This window comes from Plecotus auritus, assembly GCF_963455305.1.
Source record: "Plecotus auritus genome assembly, chromosome: 2".
Taxonomy (NCBI): domain Eukaryota; kingdom Metazoa; phylum Chordata; class Mammalia; order Chiroptera; family Vespertilionidae; genus Plecotus; species Plecotus auritus.
Window position 1 is genome coordinate 35132295 of NC_137771.1, and position 9320 is coordinate 35141614.

Below are 9320 nucleotides of genomic sequence, written 5' to 3' on the forward strand. Positions count from 1 at the left end.
TCCTTAAGTCAAAGTAGCATTTTTTGGGGGTGTCATATTTTGGCACCCTTCACCTTTATATCTGTTTCTATAACATAAAAGTCTTCTATTGTGAAAAAGAGCAGGTGCTGAGTTTGCACATAGTCTTGGAGCTGGAGGGCTGGTGTGTGGGTGATCTGTACTTTAGGAATGCCAGTCTGATATGAGCATTGTTTACTACCAATGTCTGTTCTGATTGGTCAGGCATATATGGCCTACCAATTGTTGCATATTTTCAAATATCACCAGATAAAGATATTAATTTTCATGCAGAATAAGGATACATTTTAATTTTTTAAGCTCTTGCTTTTACCTTGGTTAAATTTTCTTTTGCCTTTGTTTTGATTAATGGTACAAATTTTATTTCAGAAATTAAGGTACTTTAACAAGAAAAAATTCATGCCTAGTACCACTCATTCTGTGCTTTGAAATTTTTGTGTTTTCTTCTAGGATTTGTCTTTTGAACACCACCTTTCTGCCACTGAAACATACTCCTCCACATGCGTTTTTTCCCCCTTAAATTCTGATTATATGTTTAATTTTCAAAAGTAAGAGGTGTTCCATGGAAAAAATGTTGAGTCTACTAACATATTAAGAAGAAAGTAAACATTTCTCACTATCCCCAAATCCAGCAGCAACTGTGCAATATTTTTGTTGTCTTTCCGTCCAGCTTTGTGTTCATTTATTAATTGGTTGGTTTGATTTTGAGTTGAGAGCCTTTAGTTAATCACACTGTATAGTAAATGGCACTTTATTATCTTTGGTGGGTGATTACTACTTTAACATTTTGTTATTTGATTTTTCCCTTTTATTCCCTTTCCTTTCTTCACACAGGCAACTAAATTCTGTTTGATATATCCTATCTAATAAAAGAGTAATATGCAAATTGACCGTCACTCCAACACACAAGATGGCTGCCCCCATGTGTCAAAGATGGCTGCCCCCATGTGGACACAAGATGGCCAGCAGGGGAGGGCAGTTGGGAGGGACCAGGCCTGCAAGGGAGGGCAGTTGTGGTGATCAGGCCTGCAAGGAAGGGCAGTTGGGGGTGGTCAAGCCTGCAGGGGAGGGCAGTTGGGGGTGACCGGGCCTGCAGGGGAGGGCAGTTAGGGGTGATCAGGTCTGCAGGGAAGGGCAGTTAGGGGCAATCAGGCTGGCAGGGGAGCAGTTAGGCATCAATCAGGCTGACAGGGGAGTGGTTAGGGCAGCCGTGGGCAAAGTACGGCCCGCGGGCCGGATCCGGCCCTTTCAGCTGTTCTATCTGGCCCGCGGAGCCGAAAGAGCAGAGGGTTCTCTTGCTCTCCCCTCCGCTCCTTTACTTTGAGATTATATTAGTTCACACAAACACTCCATCCATGCTTTGGTTCCGGCCCTCCGGTCCAGTTTAAGAACCCATTATGGCCCTCGAGTCAAAAAGTTTGCCCACCCCTGGGTTAGGGGGTGATCAGGCTGGCAGGCAGAAGCAGTTAGGGGCAATCAGGAAGGCAGGCAGGCGAGTGGTTGGGAGCCAGCAGTCCTGGATTGTGAGAGGGATGTCCGACTACCCATTTAGGGCCTAAACAGGCAGTCAGACATCCCTCAAGGGGTCCCAGATTGGAGAGGGTACAGGCTGGGCTGAGGGACACATACCCCCGTGCACGAATTTCGTGCACTGGGCCTCTAGTGTATATATATATATATATATATATATATATATATATATATATATAAATTTGTTTGTATGTGTTCTTAAAAATGTGGATTTTTGTTTTGCATGGATTTTTTAATATATATTTTTATTGTTGACAATATTACAGATGTCTTCCCCCCCCCCCCCCCCCCCGCCTTGTCCTCCTTCACCCTGCCCCTGCCCCACCCCAGGCCTTCACCACGCTATTGTCTGTGCCCTTGGGCTATGCCTGTATGTATTTAAGTTTTTGGTTAATCTTTTCCTGTCCCTCCCATCTCCCTCCCCTCTGAGATCTGTCAGACTGTCCCATGGTTCGTGAATGGATGTATTTTTAATTTATGAAAATGGTATAGTGTTTAAATCTCATTTTGTTTCTTCATATTTTTCACTGAGCAATGTTTTTACAATGCATCCATATTGCTGTATATATATAATCTTGCTTCTGATTGCTGCGTATATTTCATGATATAACATTTATCATATTTTAGCTATCAAGTCTCTCAGTGAAATGATAGCCAGTCAGGTTGTCTTCAAGTCCCCACCATTGTAATAATACAGAAATATTTTAATGCATAACCCTTTATGTGCCTGCTTAAGAATTTCTTTGTGATATATCCCAGGAGTAGAATTGGGGGCTCATAAAATATTTTTTGTTGTTTGTTTGTTTTTTAAATGAAAGGTTTTTATAGGGAGAGGCTATGTCCAAGGAGTTATTAGCCAAAGAAAGGATTATTTTTACCCAGACCATCTTTTTTAAAAAAAATAAATATATTTTTATTGATTTCAGAGAGGAAGGAAAAGGGAGAGAGATATAGAAACATCAATGATGAGAGATAATTATTGATTGGCTGCCTCCTGCACACCCCCTACTGGGGATGGAGCCTGCAACCCGGGCATGTGCCCTTGACTAGAATCAAACCCTGGACCCTTCAATGCGCAGGCTAATGCTCTATCCACTGAGCCAAACCAGCCAGAGCGCTGATAGAATATTTACATAATAAATGTTAGATTGCTTTCTACAATGGCTACCATATACCAGTCCACATTCCCATCGCCATGCATAAGGGTTCCAGCATCCCCACCAGGTTGTTCATTATTAAATTTTTATAGTTTAATAGATGTAAAGGGATAGCACATTGCTGTTTTAATTAACATTTCTCTGATATTTTTGAACATCTCTTCATATGCCTTTTGAATTTTGGATTTCCTCTTTCATATTTTTTGTTTATTTTTTTCCTAAGGGCTGCTACCCTCTTGTTTATTTGCAAGAATTTTGTGTATTAAGTATTTTAAATATCTTCTCATATAGTTACTTTGTCCACAGTGTCTTTTGCTGAATAGAAATCCTTATTAATCATCAATATTATTGTCTTATAGTTTGTGCTTTTGAAGTCTTGCCTTTCCCTTTCATCAGTCATAAGCTATATATTTTTCTTTTGTTATTTTATTTTTCACATATATTATGTCTTTAATACTTCTAGAGTTCAACCTTGTATGAGGTGTAGAATTGTTGAAATATGGTAATTGTACTTCAAACCTTGATATAGCAGTTTATGAAAGGGAGATATTAAGAGCTCCAGCTACAATTATGTATCTGTCTATTTCTCCTTGCAGTTCTGTACATTTTAATGCAGTTCTGTATATTTTAATTAGGTGCATCTATGTGCTTTACTGTTGCGTTTATGCGCTCACCTATTGTTTCTTTTATGAATCTATAATGACTTTTTTTCACTTGTTATCTTTTGAGACTAAAATTCCTTTTTGGCAGATATTAGGATAACGACCTACTTCATATTTTCCTGATGTATCTTTTTTCATCTTATTTTTTGTTGTTTTCATCTTATTTTTAATCTTTCTATCTTTATGTTTTAACAGCATCTCTTATAGCCAACTTATTGTTGGATGTAATTTTTAAAAATCCAATTGGTGAGACTAACTTATTTGCATTTAATGTGATGACCATATAAGATTTAGTCTTACCATCCATTTACTATACATTCTTTTTATTTTTAACCTCTATTTCTGCTTTCCATTGGCTAGGCCAGTGGTCGGCAAACTCATTAGTCAACAGAGCGGCAAACCGCGGCCTCGCGAGCTGCGGTTTGCTGACCACTGGGCTAACAAAGTGGTCGGCAGAAGACTGAATTGTCTTCTACAGTTTTAAAATTTACCCATAATATATTTTTCTTGTGGTGGTAGCCATTAACTTCAGACTCATACCCAAGGGTTTAAGAGAGTTTCTCCATCTCAACAATTTGAACAAAAGCCCAAACAAAAGTTCTAAGCTTGACCCTCAAAGATCTGATGTATTATCTCCTCATGTTGATCCAGTTGCTGTTGCTGAGATGGGAGGTGTTTGATCTCCAAAGGAAACATATGGTACCTTTACCCCAAAAAAGGGTGAATGGAGGCTGGGAAACGATCAAATAATACATGTCCACTTCTTCATATTAAATTAACTTCTTTGTGTCTCAGTTTCTTCATCTGTGAAATGTCAATAATGCCTACACAAAGGGCTGATGTGAAAAGCAAATTGGGCCTTAGATATTAATATCCCTTGTGAATCATAAAGGGCTATACAAAGTTATTCTCCCTTTTGCATTCCTCACATGATATTACATCATTTATTTAGATGTTGGTATTTATCTGTACAGTACTGCTACATAGAGAACTACCATTCTAGCTAGCATTTTTCCTAAATTGTGCTGATGCCCATAGAATTGATTTTCCTTCCCGAGAGTAATGAATGGGCATGATTTCAGGGTTATGTTTGACCTGGAAGTCAGTTACCATCCAAAGAGTCCTGAAGTTGCCTGGCTGGGTAACTTGCTAGTAGACTCACCAGACTACACACAGCTGAAAGCTTGGCGCAATGGTGATAAACCAGGCTCCAGTTCCTTCTCTACCTCAAATTAGATGCGACCTGAGCCACATCACTTAAACTCTTTGAGCCCAAAAAATGGAGGTCATAAGAAGGTCTACCTTTTAAATTTGTGGTAGGATTAAATAAGATTACATGTAAAATACCCTAACCTTGGAGAAAGTCTTAAACTTGTTAGACACAGATTCAAATCTCTTTGTTGGTCAGGTACTGATTTCCATCCTGCTACCTATGGCTAGGTTGAGTGCAGGTTCTTTCTCATCTCTGAAGTGCACTAAGTTGCCCTGCTTCCTTGGAGAATAACTGTTGTCCCCCTCAAGGCTTTATCTCTTTGGAATTTGGACCAGGAATACTTGCCCAGCAGGATAGTTTCACAAGAGATCCTGTTCTTCATAAGCAAGTGGGGTTGATAATTATAGTCCTTTCCAGATACGAATGCTTTAGAATCAGGCTAACCTGAAAGTTAGTGTGTACCTACTTTGCTTGCTGGAATAGGTTCTTCTACCACGTGACTTCCCATAAACCTATCATAACCTCATGAATTAGAATAATACTATCCCCATTTTGCTGATAAGAAAATAGAATATCACCTAAATTAAGTAATTTGATACAGTTGATAAAGAGATATAATGTAATAGGGATGCGTTTTGGAGTCGGCTCTAAATTAGGATCCCAGCCCTGCTGTTTACTAGATCTCAGATTTTGGTCCAGTGACCTAATCTCTTCAATCTCAGTTACAGTTCTTCATCTGTAAAGTGGAGATAGTAATAATATCTGCCTCACCTGAATGCTGTGAGGTTGAATTGAAAGAGTATATGTAGCCCAGCCGGTGTGGCTCTCTGGTTGGGTGTCGACCTATAAACCAGGAGGTTGTGGTTTGGTTCTGGTTGGGTCACATGCCTGGGTTGTGGGCTCCATTCCTGATGGGGGGTGTGCGGGAGGCAGCCGATCAATGACTCCTTGTCATCATTGGTTTTTCTATCTCTCTTTCCCTTCCTCTCTGAAATCAATAAAAATATATTTTAAAAAGAAAAAGAAAAGAAAGTGGATGTAGAGAGCCGTCTGGGAAGGTACATGGATACTTTTTTAATTCTTACCAGCTGAGCCCAAGGGCACTGGCAGAATCCTGTTATCAATACTGATTTCTTATCCATGTACTTGGAATGAGGAACAAAAAGGACCTTGACCCACCCAAAATAAGGAGCTTACTCAGATCCTGATGAATAGGATTTGGGCACACCCGAAACTCCTTTTGATCATAAAATCCCTTTTGGAAACCAATAAATATGCTGTGTTGTCTGAGGTGTGTGTGACTGTCTCTCTATCAGAGGACAGGAAGCCACCCGGCACCCAGCTTGAATCTATTTCTGTCTCTTGTCTCTTTCTTTCTCTAATTTCTTAAGCCCCAGCTCCTCCCCTCAGGAACCTGTCTTTCTCCCTTTCCGTGCGGGACACGGAAAAGGAAGAAACACCGCACCACTAGAAAGTATACATAAAGCAGAGTGCCTGGCACCTTGTAAGTGCTCCATAAAAGACTTAAATACTTGCTAACTGTATTGGAAGCCCAGAGCCCACCAATATAGCGCTGCCTTATAGGAAGCTTCATCATCAAGCTCCTTTAAAACATATCAATGGACATTGAAATGATTTTACAAATCCCTTGAGCTACAATCCCAGATGACAGTCTCAGAAAGGAAATGAGGCAGTAAGATACAGTGAAAGGAGCCCAGGCATGGGAGTATAGAGACCTAGGATTTAGTGCTGGTTGTTGTGTAGTATGTGTGGGACCTTGGGCAATGCACGTTACCTCCCTTGGGCCTCGGTTTCCTTATTTGTAAAATGGAGACTATATTCTTTGCCTCACAATATTGCTGGAGATAAAAATGCAGATGGAGCCGAAACCGGTTTGGCTCAGTGGGTAGAGCGTCGGCCTGCGGACTGAAGGGTCCCGGGTTCGATTCCGGTCAAGGGCATGTACCTTGGTTGCGGGCACATCCCCAGTGGGAGGTGTGCAGGAGGCAGCTGATCGATGTTTCTCTCTCATTGATGTTTCTAGCTCTCTATCCCTCTCCCTTCCTCTCTGTAAAATATCAATAAAATATATTTAAAAAAAAATTATTAAAAAAAATGCAGATGGATACAAACACTCTTTTTACAGTTTTAGAAATGCTGTGTAGATATGAGAGTTTTCAATTTGTGTCTGCTCTTCTCCTCAGAGGGAAAGTAAATAGGATTCAAGATAACCTGAGACCTGCCTCCTAGAGAACAAATGTTGGGGACCCCACATTTAGTGAGGCCTGATTATTTGCTGCTGCAGCAGCAACTTGTACTCAAATATCAATTACTGTGCCTGCTAAATCCTCAGCCCGTGAAAAGGCTGCACTGTTCAGACACACCATCCCTACCCACACCCTGCCCCACACAGCTATTTGGACCAGAATTGGGAATCTGACCCAAGACACTTAGAAACCTGTGAGCTTGCCAATGACCCACAAATGTGGCCTGGCTCCTAAAAAAATGAGTTGGACAAATCAATATTTCTCTCTCAGGAATTTGAGTTAGGAAACATGAGGTAATTGAAGCAATTAGTAGCAATAAAAACTATGACTAAAAGGATATAAAGTGAAAGGCTGTGAAGTTGAGTAGGGATATGTGTGGGGAGAGATAAGAGTCTGGGCTATGACAAATCAAAGTGATGAGGAAGCAGAAATTATGAATAAACAGAAGCTATGAAGTAGAAAAAGACAATATATGTTTATTCAACAAATATTTCTAGAGTTCTTTCTAGGTAGTAGGCACTGTGTTAGGCTCTGAATCTACAAAAGTGACTAAAAAGGGGTTCAATTGGGGCAAATAGGAGACATATATAATACTTTCAACATTAAAGATTCAATTAAATAAATGAATGAATAAATGCATAAACAAACAAACAAACACAAAAGTGACTAAGAGACAGCCTCTACCTTCACAGCTCTTAATCTTAAAGGGGGAGAGAGACAAAACAGGTAAATAAAAAAATAAATAATTACAAATTGTTTTAAAGAAAAATAAATATGGGCCTGAGATAGAACATACCAGGAAGGGAGCTACTTATGAAACAGCAAGGTGAGAGAAGTTCTCTCAGAACAGATAATTAAGTGAGACCTAAAGAATGAGAAAGAGCCAGGGAGAAGAGTATTTAAGGATGTGTAATGCCTGATGACAGGAAAGGAAGTTGGAAAACAAAAACAAAACAAACCAGGTGGCTGGAGGAAAGGGAAGCAGCAGGAAAGGAATAAGGAGGGGTAAGCAGGAGGCAGTCAAGGGACTCCCACAGGCCTGGCATGGAGTAGGGAAGGCAGTCCCTGGGCAGTGAGAAGCCATGTAGTAACATGATCCAGTATGATGTGGTAGATCAGTCTGAAGGTATAGAGTCAGCCTGGGTCCAAACCTAAGTTCTACCATTTGCCAGCTGAGTTTCCTTGGGCAAATTACTTAATCTCACTGTGCCCCAGCTTGCTTTTCTATAAAATTGAAGTGAAATTGGGTATTACCTCATGGAGTTGTTGTGAAGATTAAACATATATAAAGTGCTTATACCAGTTCTGACATATAATAAACACCCAATACATGTAAGTTTACATTATTACTTAGTTTTTTTAAAAGGTCATTATGACTACTGTATGGAGAATGAATGTGTGTGGGATAAAAGGGAGGCCAGTTATGAGGCTGATGAATAGTCTGGATGTGAGATGATGAGTGAGGTAGTGGTGGTGGAAACAGAGAGAAATGGACTAATTTGACATATTTTCGGAGTTAAAACTTTCATATTTTGCAGATGGATTGGACGCTGTGGAGGAGGAAAATAGAGGAATCTAGAAGGACTCCCAGGTTTCTGGCTAGAGCTGCCAGGTAGATTTCCTGAAAGGGAGGAGCCTGCGGGAAGCAGATTTGACAGGGAAATTGGTTCTATTTGAGACATGTTAAGTTTAAGATGTCAATGAGCTATCCGAGTAGATGCCAATTAGGCAGTTGGTTATATGTTTGGAGACCAGAAGAGAGGTCAGGGATGAAGATATGAATTTAGAAGTTACTAGCATAATCAGCATTTGGAGAATAGAAATACTAGTAGCTGAGATCATCTAGGGAGACAGTATACAGAGAGAAGGGAAAGGAGCCAAGAAGAGTTCTGAGGAGCGACATATTTTATGACAGTTGAATAGACAAGGAGAATGTGGAGAGGCCTGTGAAGAGAGAGTAAAACCAGAAGAGAGAGTGTTTCAGGAAAATTGGAGAGGTCAGCTGAGTGTCAAAAGGTCAAATAAGGTAAGGATAGGAAAATATTGGTCAGCAATGATATTGGCAAGAGCAGTTTGGGTGAAATAAGGGCACTAAGTAAGCTACTAGTAGGTTGAAGAATGAATTGGAGGTGTTCTTGCTTTTACAGCCAATATACTAAACAATACAGAGAAATACAGAGAAATTTGGCATGACTCCTACACATAGATGATACAGATTTGTGAAGCATTTTATATGTTTTTTATATGGACTTTACTTTTGGACAATGCTAGCTTTTTTAAAAATATATTTTTATTGATTTCAGAGAAGAAGGGAGGAGAGAGAGATAGAAACATCAATGATGAGAGAGAATCATTGATTGGCTGCTTCCTGCACGCCCCCTACTAGGGGGTGAGCCTGCAACCCAGGCATGTGCCCTTGACCAGAATCGAACCTGGGACCCTTCAGTCTGCAGGCTGATGCTCTATTACTGAG